The 13,228-nt window shown below is 44.5% G+C and overlaps 1 protein-coding gene across 3 annotated transcripts in view; it reads left to right on the top strand.

Moving 5' to 3' along the window:
* fggy (FGGY carbohydrate kinase domain containing) overlaps window positions 1-13,228 on the top strand; it is a 435,125-nt gene that overhangs the window by 275,362 nt on the left and 146,535 nt on the right. The window lies entirely within an intron of this gene.

Genomic DNA, 13,228 nt, shown 5'->3' with positions numbered 1-13,228 from the left:
GATTCTCCACAAATGCGGAGAGTCGTAAAGGCTGCCGTGAAACTGGCCGTGTTTCACGGCAGCCTCCGCGCCCCCTCCCGGGACCCGATTCTCCCCCCCCCCCGGGCGGGGCTAGCAGCGCGGCCCCGTGAAGCACGGCATCGCGGGCTTAACGACTGTCGCTAAGCCCGCGCGCCAAGCGTCACGGCGGCTGACGCACACAATGACGTCAGCCGCGCATGCGTGGGTTGGACGGCTCCAACCCGCGCATGCGCGGATGACGTCATCACGCATATGCGTCAAACCCGCGCATGTGCGGGCCGTCATGCCCCTCAGCCGCCCCGCGGACTGATCCTGCGGGACGGCGGAGGAACAAAGAGTGCGCGGGTATCGGACCCACTGCCCGCGATCGGTGCGGCCGTGCCAATCGGTGTCATGGTTGTCTGGGACGGCACTTTGCGGCCGTTTTCACGAACGGTGAGAGCAGGTGTGTTTGCGTTCGTGAAAACGGCCGTAAAGGCCTGGGAACACGGCCCATCGGCCTGGGGCGAATCGCTGTTCGCCGTAAAAAAACGGCGAGCAGCGATTCGTGTCGTGGGGCGGCCGTGGGGGGGGGGGGGGAGAATAGCGGGAGGGCGGGAAAAATATCGGGAAGGCCCTCCTGCTATTCTCCGACCTGTCGTGGGCAGCGGAGAATAGCGCCCCTGGTTTCTCAGTGTTCGCCATTTTGGTCAAGGTGGATTTGTGCCTAGCAGTGCCCCCTTCCCTCAAAACGCCAATTAGGCTCATTAAGAGCCTTGTCAAGGGGTCGGATGGAGGCCAACTGGAACCCCAGTAAATTTGTTTGGCAGTAATTAAAATTTATCATGCAATTATACTGAAATGGACAAACCTTCACTTTCTTGGGGAATTTACAAAGTTTGTGAGTAGCAAACTTAGCCTTCAATTTCGTGATGTGACAGGGGCAGTTCAACTGCCTGCAGGTGAGCACCCAGCAGCAGGCCAGGGTGCCAGTACCCCAGCTAAGCCCACAGTTCCACCTTAACTGCCCGTACAAGGGTGCAGTCAAGGACCACCCTGAAAAAGGTCTCCTTCCTATATTGGTGGGCAAGCTGCTTTTTCAGTTTGTTATTTTTTTAAGTGACTTTTTTAAGTATAAAGGGAATGAGTGTCGGGAAGTTACTGGACCACAGAAGGCATCACTGTCGAATCCTCTCATAACGACAAGTCCTTGGCCTTTTATTGTGCTTCTAATGTCGGTTATTTACTTTTTCTGTCTTATTGTTCTCTCTCTATCGCACTCTCATTCTGATTTGTCTTTCCTATACTTTATTCCATTTTCTGTAAATGGCTTGAATCTAATTCATGCTTCCTGCTTTAGATTCTACGCGTCTTGGTGAAGACTCTTCAATCTTAGTGGTTAAAGAGCCACACTGTTCCTTGTCCTGTACAGACACCACAGGTATGAAGTTTGCCACACTGGATGAGATGCCACATTTGAGGAAGTCCACGCTCAAAAGCTCACAATTTGTGGACAGCTGTGAGTGAAGTGAACAGTCGTTCCTTTGCTGCTTACCACACAATCTGAACTGTTGTGTGTATGTTTATTACACTTGCACTTGTCTATAGACCTTCTATGGGCTTTTGCATGAAAGGTTATTGCTATCCAACTAATCAAGAAGTGCCACAGGTGAAGTAAGTAAGTAAAGTCGCCATAGTCCCAGATAACTTGCTTTCACCTTTTGAGGGGGAGAGTGGCTAGTGGTGATTTAACCTGAGGATCACCACACCTCAGGCAATGGGCAAGGTTGAGAAGGTGGTGCCTTCATGGATAACCTCAGCCAGTGCGGGAATTGAATCCGGTTTGCATCATGAACCAGCTGTCCAGCCAACTGAGATAAACGGGCCACAGGTAACCTTAACAGGGTATATCTCCCTGGTGTTTGCTTAACCAATCACATTAGAACCAGGTGAGTGAGTTAGAATAGTAAATTCAGTGTCAAAGCAGGTAAAGAAAGCAAAATCAAGCATGGAAAAGAATGGACTGAGGAAAGGGATAAAAAGAAAAAGTAAAAATCAATTTAATATTTCAGCAATCTCTAACAATAATTAAAAGCTGAAGCAATGAAACTCTCTGCATGTAATAGTTAATTTTCGACTCCAGCAAATTTGTTTGGCAGTAGTTAAAACTTATCATGCAATTATACTGAAATGGACAAACCTTCACTTTCTTGGTGAATTTACAAAGTTTGTGAGTAGCAAGCAAGTACCGGACTTTCACACTGATCAGTGCACTGGACTGGTGAGTCAGACAATCAGATGGTGTTTTTGCAAAACTAAAGGTAAATCATTACATCTTGAAAAGCAACTTTCAGACTTTCATATGTAATCACAGATTTGCATTCTTCTGAATTTGCAATTTGAACCGATGAATGCCATTAACCTCTATTATTTTAATGATAGATTATGAGCCATTATTTTAATAATAATAATCTTTATTGTCACAAGTAGGCTTGCAATGCAATGAAGTTACTGTGAAATTATGCCGCTGTTCGGGTACATAGTAGGAGAATTCAGAATGTCCAGATGAGCTAACAGCTTTTGGGACTTGTGGGAGGAAACTAGAGCACCCGGAGGAAACCCACGCAGACACAGGGCGAACGTGTCTGCAGATTCCACACAGACGGTGACCTAAGTCGGGAATCGAATCTGAGACACCGGTGCTGTTAAACAACAGTGCTAACCACTATGCTAACATGCCGCCCATATTTATTCTTATTAAGTCTGTTAATTGTCAAAAGTAAAGAGTTATTGACTGTACTACATATTTAAACTGACTTTTTTGTATTAAACACTCAGGTTTGCAAAATGCTGCAATTCAAGGTGGTCATGTTTTGTTTCAAAGTGCCCCAAGGCAGTGGTGATAAATGTTTGGAATTAATTTCCTGCAGTGAGAAACCTGTCTGATCAAGCTGATAGTCAAACTGCTTTTGATCTGCTTCAGGTGTACATATCTTAAGTGCATCACCAACAATAACAGCTTTGTAAGATGACCTACAGAGATGAGCTATTCTCTGCTTGAATTTACGAACTCACCTTGTTGTGGGAATGCAAATACAATTCCGCACTATCTGAAATAACAGGAATTCGAAAGACAATAAAGCAATAATTGAGGAGCACTGGGCAGAACAATGGTTAGTACTGCTGCCTCACAGCACCAGGGACCAGGGTTCGATTCCGACGTTGGGTCACTGTCTGTGTGAAGTTTGCACTCTCTCCGCGTGTATGCATGGGTTTCCTCCGGTCTCCTCCCACAGTCCAAAGATGTGCATGCATCAGCCGAGGTGCGGGAGCAGGGTGAGAAAATTAGGTGAATGGAGGAAGCCATGTCACAGCACAGAGATCAGCTCACCTCAATGGGTGAGGAGCTTGCAGAGGGCTGTTGAGTCCAACAAAGGGCTGTTGAGTCCAACAAAGGGCTGCGAGCTAAATTCGGGCAGGCCCACGTACGATGTGCAGGTTAGGTGGATTGGTCATGCTAAATTGTCCCTGGGTGTACGGAAGGTTAGGTGGGGTTACCGGGTTACGGGGATAGGGCGGGGGAGTGGGTCTAGGTAGGGTGCTCTTTCGGAGATTCGTTGCACACCTGATGGGCCTCCTTCTGTTCTGTGGGGATTCCATGGTGCCAGAATTTTACCAATGACATTCATGAGTAAATCTTGTCAGAAATCAGCAAATATGACTTCCGGTGGTGGCCTATAGGAGGAATTCGCACGTAGGGTAGCTCCTGCTCGAGGCTTGATTTTTTTTTTGCAGTCTGGGGCAATTTTGTTGCAGTTCAGTGCAGGGAGGCATAAGGAAGGAGGGGGATGTCAAAAAACCAAAAGAAAGCCACCGTGAAGAAGGGAGTGAGTGAAGGTTCGCTGTCGAGCGAAAGGGTCAGCTTTGTAACCGAATAGATGGCGGAGGCTGGGTCACTTGGTGGGGCCACACTGCTTCCAGCAGAAAGGATGACCGAGGTGATGGCTTTGGAATTGGAGAACCACTTTGCAAATAACATGTAGGTGATGAGGAAGGAGAGGATGGTGGTGCTGAATGTGCTGGTGGAGTAGGCAATTGCCCCGGTGGAGGTAATTGAGAAGCGAGAGGGTGCCTTGAGCTCTTCAGCATCCTCATCCTCTGCCACCTGCCCCGCCCCTCTGCCAGCACCCTGTGTCTGCTCCACATATGCTAGTGACCATAGTTGCCCATGCGAAGATGCAGAGGCCACAATCTGAAGGAAGTCCTGCATGAAGGGTTTGGTCACCACACTCCTCATTGTTCTGTTGACAGAGAAGTGTGTAGCCTGCCTGCAGCTCCTCTCAGGCAACATGGCAGAGAACACTTCAGATGAACGTGCATATACAGAGACCGCCATCTTGCCCAGAGCATTACTGGGTTCAATGTGGTTACTGTGTATAGCACAATTGGAAACGTTTCCACTATATTTCTTTTCACTTCCATATGACACTTTGTCTGCATGCACATTTGATAGCTCAAAGGGAATGATAAAAATGTGAGTCATCTTTTTACCAGTAATGTTGAAGGCAACATGTAAAGTTGCATCTCAAATGGTCTTCACCGGGATCAATGATATGAACTGATTGGTGAGGCATTTGAGAGCTTATTCGTTCTTTGTTGCACCACCTAAGAGTTCAGAGGTCAACTGCTCAAGTACTAAGATGCTCTTTGTGTGACTTTAAAAGACACTTAACAACCCCACTCCACAAGCAGATGCTGTTCAGCAAGTGCATCTGAAGCATGAGTGCTGGTTTCGAAACATTCATCTGCACTGTAGTTTTGCACTTTGTCTTTGATAGAGGCAACAGAGAACAGTAGGCCATGTGGTGTTCAGTTACTATAGGTCATGTGCTGTCACCACTACGGTGGCTGCATTGTCATTTCCAATGTCACAGGATGTGGTTTGTGTGGTTTACAGAGGTATATTTAAGCCATGACTTATGCATCTAGTGCCCAGCTTTTAACCCAGAATGTTCTCGATGTAGCACAAGTTCTTTAAATGAGCTGTCATGGCACAGTTGTCTGAATACCATGCACAAGATACCATATTTGCATGAATGATATAACATAAAATAAATACCCCTTTCATTTGTGTCATTATCTGCAATGTAGGCATGGCTGGATTATGGTCAAGTTGGTGGCATGGATGCCTCATTCATTGTCAATGGCATTCATGTGAGGGGATGAGGATGGAAGGAATTTATTACCGTGTGTATTTGGAAGATGCTGATGAATATGTTTATGGGTTAGAGGGTAGCTGCTGTCTTAACAAACTTGATGTGTCAGAATCTAACTCATTTATGGAACTTCCAGTCACTTGTGAGTCTCTGGCATCAAGGTACGAAGACATTTCTGTGGAGTTATGTCACCAGGAACACTCTAATGGCACTAATTATTTTGCAGAAGCTTATGAAACTCTGTTCTGGGCAAGGACCCATCTCGCAAGGACCCCTCTTGTATGGAATCAGCTCTTGATGCATATCCTCACCTCCCTGCTGCTCTGTCAATGTCATGCTCGTCATCCTCATCTGTGTTGGAAAGGCCTGAATGGATATGAACTTTCCCCCCGTTATCCTGTTCCTCATTTTGCTCCTCCTCAAAGGTGCGGCTCTGCTCATGGCCTCAGGTCGGAGGCCACTCAGCTGTGCAATATTGTGCAACATACAACACACACTTGCTATTCTTAAAATGTTTGCTGGAACAAATTGGAGAGTTCCCCCTGAGTGATCGTGGCATCAGAATCTTATTTTTTACATGCAAGTGGCCTGCTGGGTGTTGCTCCTGGTGACAACTTGGTTGCTATTGTAGTTTTACACTGCCTCTGACTGTGGGTGCCTTAAGGAGCTCATTAGTCATGTACTTAGAGTGTAGCACTTGTCCCCTAGGAACTATCTCCGGATCTATTGGGTGGATTAAATAGATTGAGGAGTTGTGAATTCCTTGGGATGAAGGAGACATGGCAGCAGTCTAGGACGCTTTTGTATATTTGAAGAAACACTTTATTGTGGTCACAAACCACCTGTGCATTGATGGAGTGAAATGACTCGCAGCTCACAATGATGTCCGCATGCTAACTTGGGGCCTTTATTGCAACAGGAGTGCAGTCATTGATGCACTGTACCTAAACAAAGTCTGTAATTTGGTCAAAGCCTTTGGCTCTCTGAATCTGCGACTCAGGTCCAGGGGGTAACTAATGAATCTTCCACATTGGCAAACAGAGCATTAGTCACTTCCTTAATATATTTGTGTGCTGCTGAATTGGATACACCAGCCAGGTTTCCTGCTGAGCCCTGAAATACGCCAGAGGCATAGGAGTTCAGTGTGACATTTACCTTCAACCACTGGCAGGACATGGGGTCGTTGGATTGAGGCTCTAGTTGCTGCTGCACTATGCAACAAATGTCAATCACAATATCACAGCTCAACCTGAGTCTTCTTCACCATTGGTTTTCCGAATGTTAAGGTATGATGTCCTCATTTTGTACACCCTACTCATAGGGGAGAACCTGGTTGTCCTCCTTTTTGTCCTCATTCCTGAATGTTCAATCCACGTGGCCTATCCTCATGACTTGTGGTCATCCCTCTGAGCCGACTTGGATTGCCTCTGGGAGAGGGTGCCATGCTGTATGCTTCCTTGGGTGAAGTGCTTTGCAAGCTTCTGAAGCACTAATTTCTTCCTTGCACCTGGGTGCAAGTCTCAGTGGAGGAACGGAAACTTTCCTGGCAGATGTCAAGATGACAGGAAGTTGTGACTGGGTGTGATATACTTATAACTTCACCAGCTAACCAAAAACTGTTTAAAAAGGACCAGATTTTATAAAAACACAAGAAAAGACACTGTCCAAAGATGGCTACCACCAGTCACCTGATGTTTGATTGTAAGTTGACCACTTCTTTGGAAGGCTCTTACATGGATTGTATTGCAGACCTACCCTGCCATGTTTCATGGAATTCCACACCTGTGGGGTGCCAAGGTGCAGATAAGGGGCTTTTCATAGTAACTTCATTGCAGTGTTAATGTAAGCCTACTTGTGACAATAAAGGTTATTTTTATTAAAAGACACTCCTAAAAGGAATGTATTAAAAATGCAAAGTGTTGGACTTTAATCAACTATAATTCTGTCAAGCCAATGAAAACTGCTAACCAGCCCTACAGATGTTTAAACCCCTTGTGGAGGATGATAGAGCCCCATTTCCTGTTGGTTGTCTAGTATCCTGAAATGTGTCAAAGGTTTCTGAGATGAAAGATCAAAACTGTGATTGTGTGTTTGACAATAGTGACTGCAAGATATGTTAAGCAAATTCCTTCTTGGAAGATACAGGCAGGAGGTTTATGAAGTGGTTTTGCCAAGACAGAAACAGAGAGAAGCCACCTGGAAAATACTGCTGAAATGAGGAGTAAGGAATCTCACTCTCTCTCAAGCTTAGATTTACTCCAGCAGAGTTCAGTTACCTGAACTTCAATTCGACGCCAGGATTTTAAAGGAAACCAGCTAACTTCAAATGGCGGCAACATTCAACAATCTACTTCTCAAGGACAAGCAAAGGACTTCATTGCCTATTCTTTTAATGTTTATTTATCTTTTCTTACTTATGAGATGTGTATATGTTGTCATCTATTTTAGTATTTCTTCTTGGGTTTGCTAACCAACAAATTTACACTTTCTTTGACTCAAGATAACCTGGTTTGATTGGCCCCATCTTAAAAGTAAATACATTTGGTTTGGAGAAGACATTTACGGGGAAAATACATTTTAAGAAACCTTTATTGCGTCCAATCAAGGGGGTTGAATAAAGGGAAACCAGTTAATTCCTTGTCAGCTCGTCATAATACAGACCAGCAGCTTCACCGTCACACTCCCTTGCATCATGGGAGGGCACTGGGAGTAAGTTACTGGTATTTCTGCGGCATTACCTCTCAAAGGGATTCCCTGAACTCCACAGGGAATGCACAGAAAACAGGCCCTTGACCTGCTCTGCTTTGCGCTCTCAGGACTTCACTCAGCAATAGAACACAAATCTGAAGTAAGTGGAGGCAGCTGAGGATTTAAATGGCTAACTGCCTCCACGATCTCTCTCCAACCCCCCTCCCCACCCCCCATGATAATTGTAAATTCCAGGTTCAAGGGCTGGCCTTTGACACTTAGTACATTTCTGGCATTTCCATCACAACGTGGAAGCTGTCGCAGTGAAAATCTGTAATTTTGTTTTAAAACCAGGGTAAGTGTAGGACAAACAGCCCACGTGTCTCTGGTTCTGGCCATCTGATCCCACTGTCGTAGGGAATCATGCAACAAGCGAAGCAGGGTTAAGATAGAAATTCCAAGTAAAAATTTCCCATATAAGTACCGCACATGTGCATGCACATAACTTTCTCAAAGTCACGAGGTGCATCAGCGACGTAAGTCATTTGCCACCCCACATAACAGAAGATTCAGTCCATTGTGCAAATTCATGCTCTGCCTCATCAATGCTGCTTACCTTCAAATACTAGAGAAGGTCAATGTTGTGATGTAGTGTTACCGTCCTACAGCACAATGGTATTATCTGTTGTGACAGCATGCATGACTGAATTTCTGACTTTGAAGTCTCTTGTAATCTAAGTACTGCAAACCACAGCCCCTACTTTCAACTTGCAAAAGTCATGACATTACCCGTGTTATTTTGGTTATCACAGCTTTGCGTATGAAACCTATCCAGCATGGAATGGGGTGCAACAATTACTTCAGTTTTGAGAAGATATGTTCAATTCTAACACATCTTCTCTCTCCTTCACTTTTGGTTTTCTCCCCGTTGCTTTTCTCTATCCTTTTTTGCTCTGCTTTGAAATGAAATGAAATGAAAATCGCTTATTGTCACAAGTAGGCTTCAAATGAAGTTACTGTGAAAAGCCCCTAGTCGCCACATTCTGGTGCCTATTTGGGGAGGGTGGTACAGGAACTGAACCGTGCTGCTGGCCTGCCTTGGTCTGCTTTCAAAGCCAGCGATGTAGCCCTGTGCTAAACCAGCCCCTGGTTTGCTCCCCTCCTTTCTACTTCACTTGTCGGTTTTTATTCTTTCTTATTAATTTCCAGTGTCCTCTCCTTGTTCACCTCTCTCTCTTTTAAACACCGTAGATACACAGCATGTGAGCAGGTAAAAACAGTTCAGGTCCAATATTCTACCACAGAACCACAATTGGCTAACACTGTGCCCTCAGGCTGTTACACTTCAAGAGAAAGAAGCAACAATGAAAGTTCCTCTTCAAATTTTCCCCTTCTTTCCTTCTTTTTGGAAATATCCTGTGTTGTGTAGATCAATCCCAGCGGAAAGGGAATATCTGAGGCCCTCAGTATTTCTGTTGTTTTTGCCTACTGTGGGGGTTGAGGTGCAATTCAGTTTGTAATCTTCAATCCCTACAGAGAAGCACTTGGCCAGAAATTTGGTGCCTTCTTGCTGGCTGTTTATCGATGTGTGTTTGATAGAGACCAGTGAACTATGATAGGAGACGACAAGGTGGCACAGTGGTTAGCATTGCAGCCTCACCGCTCCAGGGTCCCGGGTTCAATTCCGGTCTTGGATGACTGGCTGTGTGGAGATTGCACTTTCTCCCCGTGTCTGTGTGGGTTTCGTCCGGGTGCTCCGGGTTCCTCCCACAGTCCAAAGATGTGCAGGTTAGGTGGATTGGCCATGATAAAATTGCCCCTTAGTGTCCAAAAGGTTAGATTGAGTTACTGGGTTACATGGATAGGTGGAGATGTGGACTTGGGTAAGGTGCTCTCATAGATCATAGAATTTACAGAGCCCTCCCAGTGCCCTTTCCCTTTCCAAGGTCCGATGCGGATGCAATGGGTCAAATGGCCTCCGTCTGCACTGTAAAGTCTATAAATAAAAATAACACAAAAGAACAGAAGTAGAAAGGGAGAGGAAAAAGCAGAATGAAGGATGAAGAGGAAAAGCAAAGTAGGAAATCAAAAGAGAAAGAGAGAAAAGCAAAAGAATTTGAATTCAATTCATCTTTTCAAAACTGAAGTAATAGAAGCAAATTAAAGTCATTGCACACAATTTCGCAAAGAAAACAGCAGCGATAATGTTTTGAGAAGTCTGAACTCACGTTTTAAGTGAGCATTTAAAAATGTAATCAGTTGAAGCCCCCAGTACCAATTCTAACTCATCAACAGCTGCTAATCCCTTCAGGTGAACTTTTTCAGAGACATGCAAGCATGAAGCTGATTTTTCCCTCTCACCGTTTGAGAACCACTGCCACGTAGTGGTATGTATCATTAATACATTGTTATATGATGGTTCCAAACATTTATGCCAACCAACAGTACATAATGTTTGATGGGTTTCTACAAATTGCTCCAAATCTGCTGCCACAATCAAAATGGTGGACTTGCTTGTATAAGATTATAACCTCTGTGGTATTTGAACAGCTGATGAAGAAACACCAACTCATGTGAAACTCTGGGGCTAATTGACATTTTCATATTCTAAAGCTCTATCCTATCTGTCAGTATGGCTGCTCAAAATTTTGATAAATTAAGATTAGCTTATTTTGAACTCTCACAGACTGCTGCTGAATTCGGCTTTCTCCAGTGCTATCTCTGCACTCTGCATGCTCTCTGACCCCTAGGCCAGTGACCAATTTATGAATGTGTTTTATGCAGTGTAAGGGCTATTCTGGTTTATAAAAAAAGATAAACTGAGAAATTGTGTGCAATGACTTTAATTTGCTTCTATTACTTCAGTTTTGAAAAGATGAATTGAATTCAAATTCTTTTGCTTTTCTCTCTTTCTCTTTTGATTTCCTACTTTGCTTTTCCTTTTCATCCTTCTTTTTAGGCTGGGGCTTATTGACACCCCAATATTAATTCTAAAAGAACAGTTATTAAAAATTCATTCATTGGATGTGGATGTCACTGGCTGGGGCAGCAGTTATTGCCCATCCCTAATTGCCCTTTAACTGAGTGGTTTGCTAGGCCATTTCAAAAGTCAACCACATTGCTGTGGATCTGGAGTCACATTTGGGCCAGACCAGGTAAGGATGGCAGATTTACTTCACTAGAGGACATTACTGAACCAGGTGTGTTTTTACAATATTCAACAATGGTTTAATGGTCACCATTAGACATTTAATTCCAGATTTGCATTGAATTCAAATTACACCATCTGCCGTGGCAGGATTCAAACCCAAGTCTCTGGACAATTACCCTGGGTCCCTGGACAATACCACTACACCATTGCCTCCCCCTGTTCCTTCCATGCTTCCTTTAAATTGGCATCTATCAATTTGCTATAAATGAAACAAAGATCACAATAAGGGCAATGTTGCACAACTACAGTTAATGTATACCTCAGGACTATAACTGACCCCAGGAAGCCAAATACAGGAATCTCAGAACTGTTCAACCATTAAATTAGATGGTACCTTAACTCCATTTATCTGCTTTTGATCAATTTGTGGAATAAACATTCATTACCTTTTCAGATTGAGCATTGTATATCCCAGCAATTCTGAGTGACGATATTTCTCCTCAAACTCCCTCCAGATCTTTTGCAAGTGATTTTGAATCCATGACCTCTGATCATTGTTCTATTCAATGAGGAGAACAACCTTTATCTGTTTATGACCTTGCAAACATCCATTAGATAAACTCTTAACCTTCTCTGTTCCAAGGAGTATTGGCTCTTCACTTGAATTTTTCAATTGGAAGAAAATGACTTGTACTTGCCATCAGGTTAAGAGAAAGAATTACCAACAGAGCCAATCATTTGGCTGTCCAGTTTCAAAGAAACATAATTGCTTTTTACAGTTTTGTGTTGATTCATACAATCTGGTAGGGATTCTCCGAGCCTCCGCACCGAAATCGCGATTGGCGCAGAGGCGGAGAATGGCCGTTGACACCGAAATCCCGGGAGAAATGCCGCGAATGGCGCATGCGTTGTCTGCGCGGATAGGGGGCCATTGATGGAGGCCCCCGCGGCGATTCTCTGAGGACAACTGGCCGAGTTCCAAACAGCGTGGTTCTAACCATGTTTTGCCTGTCCTGAATGGCCGGGGCGGGGCCTCACAGACGACCAGGCAAGCAATCGTGCGGCACCGATCCGCAGGCGCGCGCAATCTCAAGGGCCTACTTCGTTCATCATGGTCCACAGTGTGAGTCCGCCATGTCACACGAGGCAACCGCTGCAATGCCGCCGTGCGCATGTATGGACTCCCGACCGGAAGTGCAGGGCCCCATATCCACAGCCAGAGCTGCGAGAAGTACTCTGGGGCCCTGCAAGCCCCCTGCAAATTGAAGAAGCACTCTGGACTTTCTTTTGATGCTGGCGTGGGGACATAGCCCCATTATTGGAGAATCCCATCCATTGGCTTTGATGATGTTTCATTAGAGTAACTAAATGTTGTCTACAATTTCAGGTAAAATTAGTTTCTGTTATGCTGAATTCCAAACAAGCGCAGATGCAAAGTCAGAAACGTGATGTTCACTTATAACTTCTCTAAAACATCTTTTACATGCTCTTGATTCTGAATGACATAGAGAGGTTTGGCGATTTGCTGGTCTTCATATTTCAGCTTTGCCATAAGTTGGCCCTTCGCTTTTAACATTGTCCTACCAGGACCTTGTAATTTGATAAATGACGGTTGCAATGTAATCTGTTTGAGTCATTTGACTTTATCTAATAAATTGAAGACCTCCTCCTGTGTCTAGTTTTTAAATTCTGAGGGGTGTCCATCCACTTTGAGTTTCAACTGCAATACTTGTTTTCATTTACCTCTCATAGGAAGCTTAGTTCCTTGACTTATGTTTCTTCCATTTATTGCATGTGGCTCTTTTAAAATGTTCTCCCTCTTTTTACAGGTTGTCGCCATTTTCAAGCAACGAACAGTTTTAAACTCACCTATTTTCCCACAGTTGTGTAAAACTTGTGTACTCTTCCCCCTCGCTGGGCATTCTTCTCACTTGTGTGGTTTGTTCCTGCCACGCTGAAGATATTTCAAAACGCAGGTTGCCGTGCTTTTCCCCATTTTTGTCAAACTTAAGCTTTGTCACACTTTCTGTTTTATGGCCTACAAACTGAATGGTCTCACTTCATATTTTTCATGGGACCTCTCCTTTCCTGCGATCAAATGCCTGATTCTTTCCTGAATTCCATTTGCCTCACAATTTGCCCTGCTTTTTCGAACGTTAAATCCTCTCTCGTC

The sequence above is a fragment of the Scyliorhinus canicula genome, chromosome 4, assembly GCF_902713615.1.
Source record: "Scyliorhinus canicula chromosome 4, sScyCan1.1, whole genome shotgun sequence".
Classification (NCBI taxonomy): domain Eukaryota; kingdom Metazoa; phylum Chordata; class Chondrichthyes; order Carcharhiniformes; family Scyliorhinidae; genus Scyliorhinus; species Scyliorhinus canicula.
Note: the sequence above shows the minus strand (reverse complement) of the source record. Positions and strands in the feature narration are given on the sequence as shown.